Source organism: Nicotiana attenuata, chromosome 3 (assembly GCF_001879085.1).
Source record: "Nicotiana attenuata strain UT chromosome 3, NIATTr2, whole genome shotgun sequence".
Classification (NCBI taxonomy): domain Eukaryota; kingdom Viridiplantae; phylum Streptophyta; class Magnoliopsida; order Solanales; family Solanaceae; genus Nicotiana; species Nicotiana attenuata.
This window is the reverse complement of record NC_031991.1, coordinates 22,632,495-22,641,516: the sequence shown is the minus strand read 5'-3', so window position 1 is coordinate 22,641,516 and position 9,022 is coordinate 22,632,495. Positions and strand designations below refer to the sequence as shown.

The 9,022-nt window shown below is 38.7% G+C and overlaps 1 long non-coding RNA gene across 2 annotated transcripts; it reads left to right on the top strand.

The window, feature by feature from the left end:
• Positions 5,992–8,746, top strand: LOC109223406. Of its 2 annotated transcripts, none has more exons than XR_002067566.1 (3): positions 5,992–6,148; positions 6,684–6,768; positions 8,524–8,746. It is a non-coding gene; the product is annotated as an uncharacterized LOC109223406 (long non-coding RNA). The 2 variants fall into 2 exon arrangements; XR_002067567.1 differs by having other exon boundaries at positions 6,684–6,772.

Sequence of the window (9,022 nt, the reverse complement as noted above, 5' to 3'; positions counted from 1 at the left end):
GGGATGATTGGGTATTAGAGGTGTGTTGTATACTCAGATGGTGGAATTGGGATCGGATATAGTGATTCGTGTGCTGTACGGAGTTGGAGACTGGGAGTTCTCATATTCAGGCTATGTTGTGGTTGTGGGTCGTGTGTATCGACACTGTTTAGTGACTATCGGGGTTTGGAGACCCAAGTGGATCTTTTGTTGCATTGTATGTTAGATTTTAGATGTAATATTGGGTATACACTGGTTGTCTTGGTGTTGTGTTATTCTGGACTATTGCGCTAAGGCGGCAATGTTGGCTATGCCGGGAATGCCACGGATTGTGTGGCGAGGTTCGACAGATTATGTTCTTAGGAGGGTGGTTTTATATTTCGAAGACCTAGTTGATGGCTGGGAAGGATTGTCTTTCTTGTTTGGGCTTTCATGATGGATGTTAGTGTAGAGACCCCTACCATTGATTCAGTTCCGGTAGTGAGGGAATCTTTGGATGTGTTCTTGTGGCCGGGCATGTCGCTGGGCAAGGTTGTTGATTTCGGTATTGATTTGATGCCGGGCACCGTATCGTATGGCACCGACAGAGTTAAAGGAGTTGAGGGAGCAGTTCCAAGGTTTCCTTGATAAGGGGTCCGTTGGCAGGCCAATGTGGATATGTGTTCTAACTTGAGTCGACTTGGTTGGCTCCGAGTTGTATTGTTGAGGGATGTGTGATTCGATTGTTATTGAGCCTATTTGTGTTCTGAGAAGATATATGAGTTACCTTTCCGTGTTGTGGGGCATTTGGATTTGTTGGTTATAGGCACATGTAGTGCGGTGTTATTGGGGTCTCTCAGTGGAGCTCGAGCGGGAGGAGTATTGGATATTGCTCGGCGGATGGCGTATCGGTTATGTCCTTTTAGGTTGTGTAGTGTTATGTATTTGCTTTGCTGTGGTTATGATGATTTGCTTTGGTGCTAGACATCAATTGCGCGTGGTCGTCAATTTCGAGCAGAGTGACTTAAGGTGTTCCATGTGGACCACTGTTTGGATAGGGTCACGCATTGCAGCGAAGTTATGTGGAGGTATGACCTTGCATGTTAGATTCATGTGTTCTGTTTCTATGATGTGAGACGGGTTCTCAGCCTTGTGTTGTGGTGGTACTAGTGAGCTTGCGGTACAGCTCTTTCATCTGAATCACTTTCATGATTTGAGTATGGTCGGATTGTTCTTATTGGTGCGCGGATTGCGCAAGTTGCGACTTTAGTCTTCATTGAGGTGTCATGTCACCGGAGTGGTTGTGTTGGATTAGATAAGATCGTTAGGATCTTTAATGAATACGAATGGATTCGATTTCAGCATGTTGGAAGGATAAATATCGAGGTTTGGCTCAGAAATTTGCTATGGTCTTTGCCAAAGGAGAAGTGGCTTCATGAATGGTTGATCTAAGAAATGGTTATGGCGTACTGTGTGTTTTATTTATCATTGGCAGTATATGAAAGTGTTGGGATGAGACTTTAGTTGATAGGAGGTTTTATATCGGTATTCAGTTGTTGTGTGCAGTTGCTGTGATTAGAAGTTATCGCTGCAAGCGTTTGAGTTATGTGGTATATCATGTAATTGCACCTGAGGTTGCAGGTATGGGTTGTTACAGCTTGTTCGGGCTTATTCACAGTATAATGTGGGATTCTGATCGTATTGAAGATTTTAGAAGTGGAAATGTGTTTCTATGGTTTATGGGCTAGATTGGATTGCGAAATTTCTGTTACAATCTGTTATCTGACCTATATGAGATAGGGTGACGTGGGATCACCCCCGGGTATAGGCGTGGTAAGGTTATTCAGCGATTGGTTGGCTTTTGGAACAACTCTGGGTACGTCCGAGGACGAACGTATGTTTAAGTGGGGGAGGATGTAACGACCCGACCGGTCATTTTGAGCTTTTGCACCTTGCTCGTCAGTTCTCGGGCGTGTGATGTATTATGACTCATGTAAATCGTTGGTTTTGGTTTTCAGGGTAATCGGAATGAAATTGGAAGAGCAGTTATCAGTTTGAAGCTTGAAATTTGAAAGGTTTGTCCAAGATTTGAGTTGTTTGTATATGATCTCGGATCGGAATTTTTATGATTTTGTTAGCTTCGTTAGGTGATTTGGGACTTAAGAGCGTGATCAGAATGCATTTTGGAAATCCATCGAAGGTTTAGGCTTGAATTGGCGAAATTGAGATTTCGGCGTTTTCCAGTTGATAGGTGAGATTTTGATATAGAGGTCGGAATGAAATTCCGGAAGTTGCAGTAGTTCCGTTGTGTCATTTGGGATGTGTGTGCAAAATTTCAGGTCATTCGGACGTGGTTTGGTTGGGTTTTTGATCAAAAGCGAAATTCAGAATATTTTAGAAACTTAGGCTTGAATCGATGTGTTTTGGTTGATTTGATGTTATTTGAGGTATTTTGAGGATTGGAACAAGTTTGAATAAGGTTTTAGGATATGTTGGTGCCTTTGGTTGAGGTCCCGGGGGCCTCGGGTGAGTTTCGGATGGTCAATCAGACCATTTCATGCCTTGGAGATGCTGCAGAAATTGCAGGTTCAGCTGTTGCAGAGTTTTGCCCTTCGCGATCACGTAGGGAGTCTCGCGATCGCGTAGAAGCTTTTGAGGGGGCGCCGTCCGGTTGTTCTTCGCGTTCGTGAAGTTTGGCTTGCGATCGCATATAGTGGAGTGGTTGTTGATCGCGAACGCGTGGTGAAGGCTGCATTTACGTATAGTTAAGCGGGCCACGGGTCTTGGTTGGATTTTTGTTCATTGCGAACGCGGGAGGTAGTCCGCGATCGTGTAGAGTTAGTCGCCTGGGCATCGCGTTCGCAGAGTGTTTGATGCGTTCGCATAGAGTAAATTGTGGAAGCTGAGTTTTTGTGCTTCGCGATCGCGAAGGTTTTCCCGCGATCGGTATGAAGAAAAGTATGCCTGGGCAGAAGGTTTTTAAACTCGTCTTGTCCGCGATTTTGGGGCTTATTTCTTCCATAGCTGATCATTTTTAGAGATTTTTGAAGGAGATTGGAGAGGGATTCAAGGGGAATCACTTGGAGGTAAGATTTCTTGGTCTTAATACTCGATTATTATGTGAATTTCACCTAGTAAATCAGGAAATTAAGCCAAAAATTGAAGAACTAGGGCTCAAAATTGGAGACCTAAAATTTAGGATTTGAAGGGTCATTTGTGGATGTATTTTGATGTTCTTGGTATGTATAGACTCGTGTGAGGACGAGGATTCTATTGATGTAACTTCTGTCGGATTCCGAGACGTGGGCCCGGGGGCCGGGTTTGAGCAATTCCGGGATTTTTGTTGTAAATTGGATATTTTCGAGTGGGCTTCGTTCCCTTAGCATATTTTAATGATTATGTACTGATTGTGGCTAGATTTGGAGCATCTGGAGGTCGATTCGTGCGGGCAAAGGCATCGCGGGCTAGAGTTTGGACCGGATCGAGGTGTTTAGTGATTGTAAATGATCTTTTGAGGGTTTGAAACCCCGGATTGCACATCGTAGTGCTATATTGAGGTGAGGCACACGCTTGATGACGAGCGTGGGGTCGTGCACTATTGGGGATTGTGACTTGGTCTATCCCAAATGATGATTTTTCCGCGTATTTGATTGAAAACTATTTGCTATCATCATTATTTGGGTTGAATGCCATATTTGGGCTTCGTGCCAATTATTTGAACCCTTCGGGGATTTTTTGTTGATATTTCCTCACTGTTTTGACTTTCTACTTGAACTCAGTCATTTTATATTCCATTGTTTTCAAAACTAAGCCATGTTCACTCAGTTTTAATACTCAAATGATAGTTAAATGATGTTTTGGGCCGAGAAAACACTGTTTTACTGTTGCTAGAGAGGCTTATGTGATTTTTTGACTGAGTAAGGCCGAGGGCTTATGTTGTGAGGATATCTTTTGGATCGGGCTGCACGCCGCAGCGGTGATACACTGATTTTGATTATGAGGCCGAGGGCCTGGGATTTGTACGCCACGAGGTGGCTTGATATTGATATGAGGCCGAGAGCCTGTTTATGATTCCACGAGATGGCTTGATATTGCGCTTGGGCCGTAAGGGGCCCCTCTAGGAGTCTGCACACCCCCAGTGAGCGTGGGTACCCATTGTGATGTGAGATATAGCCCGGAGGGCTGGTATTGTTCTATGTGATTGCCCGAGGGGCTGGTATTGTTCTATGTGATTACCTGAGGGGCTGGTACTGTTCTGAGATATTGCCCGAGGGGCGGATTTGTTGACATCGTGCCCGAGGGGCGAACCTTATGTGCTTATCTTTCTTATTTGCCTGTCATTTACCTGTTTAACGGTGTAGTTGTCCCCGAGTGGCGGATTTTCTGTGCTTCTCTGCACTAATTGTTTTGCATTCATTTGCGTAACTGTTGAAAAGGTCATTGTTAAAGAAGTTTGAACTGAGCTAAGATGTTTCAAGAGATTTTACAGCTTCGTTGCTTCTTACTGGTTTTGTACTGCTTATGTACAGCATGTTGATGCACTTTTCGCGATTTCTTACCATTCAGACTTTAGTTATGATTATTACTCACTGAGTTGGAGTACTCACTTTACACACTGCTCCTTGTGTGCAGATTCAGGTATTTCAGCACCCGGTAGCGGGTATTGGCTGAGCTGAGGCAGAGTCATTGAAGTTTTAGCGAGGTAGCTGTCCGACGTCCGCATCACAGTTCTACTCTCTCTTGATGTCATTACACTATTCTAGTATATTTTCTAGAATTTCGTTGTATTTTAGACCTTAGTAGATGCTCATAACTAGTGACACCCCGATGTCAGGCAATATTCATTTCCGCACTTGTTTTATTTTGCTAAGTTTATACTTGTTGGGGATTTGTCCTTAAAAATGACTTAAATTGATTTATTTAACTGTTAAAATTGAATTTTGGAATTGTGTCGGCTGGCCTTGTCTTCACGAGAGGCGCCATCACGACCTTGTCCGGTTTGGGGTCATGACAGGAGCATTATCCATGCAGCATATATGCTGACAATCATACAGTCGTAGAAGACTCCGGTATAAGATAAAAGAAAGAATTGTGCCCAGGGAATAGACAAGGGATTGAATTGTTAGAAGATTGTTTCGTGGATATTCCATAAAACCCATGAATGGCTAAAGTAATAACTAATAACATGTGCCGCAGATCGAAAGATAGCTTAAGCCTGCATAAAGGCTTACCAGAAAAAAGAGGAAACTAAAGATTTACATCAAGTAAGTAAATTAGGAATCTAATTATTACACCCAGAAAATTATAGAAATCGTGATTGAGAACATTGCAGGATTACTCTTAATATTATAGGTAAAAGAGAGATAGTACAACATCCATATTCTGTAACGGCTCTACGATAAAGCCAGTTAGAATAGTACCAGCCTCGTAAGAAGTCAGCAAGAAACACCCATCGGATTGTGTATGCACCAGAGGTGCAAATATTATAATAGTCTTCAAGTTATGGACGTGAACTATACCTATGTGGAATGGACGTAATGAAAGAGATAGAAGATACAATGCGAGGTTTTAAGGTAAGTAAGGTAAAGGTGAACAACGTACGAGATACTTAACTGCAGAAGGTTGTGAACAATCCATACTTCAGATAGCAGGCTAGAAGCGTGGGGATTCAGTATCCAGGAACGATAGCGGCATCGTCAATGGCATATTTTCCAGCCTATGGTATCGAGGAGGCTAATTAAGAGAGTATAGAAGAGTTAGAGACGATGTCATGTCTCGCTTGATGTTCGCTACAAGAAAAAGTCTTATTAACGACCAACAATTAGGGATGAGTCAAAAATCTGGTCCTTAAAAGTACACTAATAGGGACAAGATTACTTCCTGGTCCACAAGTTTCAGATTTAACTTGTTGTTCCACGAAGAGATTTAATCGGATCGTTTAAATTATGAATGTACGGTCCATATTGTTCTTAATTATGCGGGAAAAAAGGCTCCACTCCTATTTTACCTCTATCTAAAAACAAAATAAAATAAAAACTTAAAGCACGCAAAACACTCTAATTAAAAAGACGCTGCTTTGTCATAATATCATTCGTCTCTATCGTAGTTGTAAAATCCTAAATCCCTAAATCTCAAAACCTCACTATGCATTTCTCACTCGGCTGTATCCATGTCCTTCGAGAGTGTTGTAGTGAGTTTTGTTCTTCAATCTTTTACTTTCAAAGTCTTTATATTATGTGCAACACTGGATTTTGCTTGATTTCAGATTTTCTTAGTTTTTTTTGGTTTGAATGTCTTTTGAATCGGTTTGGTACTACCTTGTTTTTTTTAAAGCTTTTTCTTTCCTAAATCTTTTTGCGGTCTGACTTTTGCAGATCTAATTTGTTTAAATTTGTTCTAATAGACGAGTTTTGTGATACAATTATTTTATCGTCTTGAATTATCTCCTAGGCTAAAATTGAAAGTTTGGTACAAATTATTTCCTCTGCTGCTAACGTTGGAAGTTTTCCTACTTCTGAATCAACACAGAATTTTTAAATGAAGATTAGCTTCTTCTTTTTTCTTCTCGTAAAGCATAAGAGCACTAACTCAAAATGGTATCCAATTAAAGCATAATGAGTTCATGCTAAAATAATTTGGGGTTATATTATTTTGTGAAATTTGAGAATTTGTGATTTTTTCTTCTGTATGGTATCTTTATTCTCCTGAATTCATGTGAGATTCAGCTTTCAAGAATGTTCAGCAATGTGATGTTCAGCTTCCACCTTCGCCCAACTTGGGAGAATGGACATTAACTTGAGTCACATACAAGTTCGTAAGAATTTACTCGAAGTATTAATTTGTTTTTCTGATTTGAGTGTGCGTAGCTAAATCATTATTTGAGCAAATTATACATTTTGCTATTGTACATTGTGTTGGTTCTGCTTTATTGTTGTGCTTTCTGCAGAGCATGTGATTATAAAAGTTTTCAAGATAGATTACATGGTTAGGCCATGTTGATTGTTGAAGCATAAGCAGCAATAAAGATAGAGAATAAGGAAAGAGGAACTGCCATATTGTTCTTGTGTAAAGATCCCTTCAATTTATACTTTTTTTAATTGTTCTGATACTTGTACCTCATGAAAAAATAATAATAAGAACAAAAATGATTTAGGTAAATACCCAATCCGTTATGTAGCTATAGTCTATATATCAGTATTATCTTTAAGATGTGTACTTCGATGATTTTTCAATAGTTATTGTATATAAGAAGATGATATCTTTGAGAACAATTATCAGTTACCAATATTAGGAATAAAAGTGGAATAATTCACATTCAGATTGATCAATAGCAAGAATGAAGATAGAGTAGTTTCTGTAATTAAACTGTTGCCTAATTGAATATTTTCCTTACATTCTGTTAGGCATAGTTTGGGTTTTTCATTTTTTGTTCTTGGTAGAATGTTGACGTTGATCTGTTGAATGTTGCAAAAGTTTTGGTGTTTAATATTAGCCTAGGAGTTTGTGTTTTTCAAATAAATAACTTTGTTGCCTCCGTTTTATCTAAATGGATTTGCATAACAGACTTAGGCTTTCATAGATTTCAGGCTTTTGGCTCTCTTGAATTTATATAAAGAATAGCCTTACTATCACTCAATTTCATTTTCTCATGAAGGTCTTGATTTAACCACTCCTTCTGTTGTTTCTATCACATTGATAAATCAGTTATGTCTGTTTCACTGTCAGCATTGGTTGGTAGATCTGTTAGAATACTTTTCTTTTAGATCATTTTATTGAGAGCATGAAGAGAATAATAAGTTGATAAAATACTTTTTATGCATTGCTGATATCGGATTGAGTGATTCATGGTTTATATAGAATTATTTTGTTGATAAACATAATATGAATAGATGCAAGAGCCTAAAAAGGGAGATGGCCAAAAAAACAATTGAAATATAATAAGTTGGACGGATCAGTAATATTTTATTCATATCCTGATATAAATTATATTTCTGACTTCTTGATTGGTCTGTTTAATGCAAAATGCCATTATGTGTGCTCCTTCAATTAACTAAATGCATGTTCTGATCTATTTAGAGACTTAAGTAGCATGCTTAAATGTTTTGGTTGTTTCGTACATTGATATCATGACGATCCCATATGCGTTATGAAATATTGTTTAGCTTGATTGAACTTAATTGAAACTTTAGTTATCATGAAAAGAATGTAAAGAGAGTAGGTTATTAGATTCTAAGTAATTAGAGCTTTTGCTGTGTTGCTATCGAAGTAAAAATCGTTGGACTACTCTATTATTTCAACATGTATGTTCAACTTATATGGGAAAGTTTGAAGTATGAGATGGTACTCCAATAAAAGTAGTGATTTATGGAGTGAAGATTTTAAGGATTAGGAACATATGTTGTTTGATGATCCTCAAAAGATGTGTGGGAGCTACTTATAACTATTTAGTATCACAACAATTTAAAAGGTATATGAGAGTCAAGTTGTATGTGACTAGTTGCAGAGAGTACTACTGTCGATCTTTATAGTTTTTTGTTAAGTGAATTTGCTTTATATGTTTTACAGGGTTTGAACACTCGAGTTTACAAGTCAAGATGAGAGGTTCACATGCCTAGCTGACAAGTTGATAATCATTTTTCTAGGATTGTTAAAAAAAGCTATATTGTTTGGCAGCGAATTCAGCTATTTTATTAAAAAATTGTGTAAACAGTACAAGGATTTGTACAATATTGTCATACTCTGTGCACCCAATGGAATGTGAATCCATTTTTTTGTGAATTACTAAATATATACGAAATTAGATATTATTTATAGTCTATATATAATTCCTTTTCTATATTATAAATTGTATAATATATAGGACAAGAAAACATTATATATTTATATTAACAGTATTTTTGTCCGATGACCAGCCATGCTGATTTTTAACGACCAGATTTTAGCCCTTAAAGATTATATCTCTGATAATTAGAAGCTGGTCGATGATATTGTTTAGGGACTAGAAACATGGTCCTTAAAAGTGTTTTAGGGACCAGCATTTTGGCAGTCGCTAAAACTCTTTAGG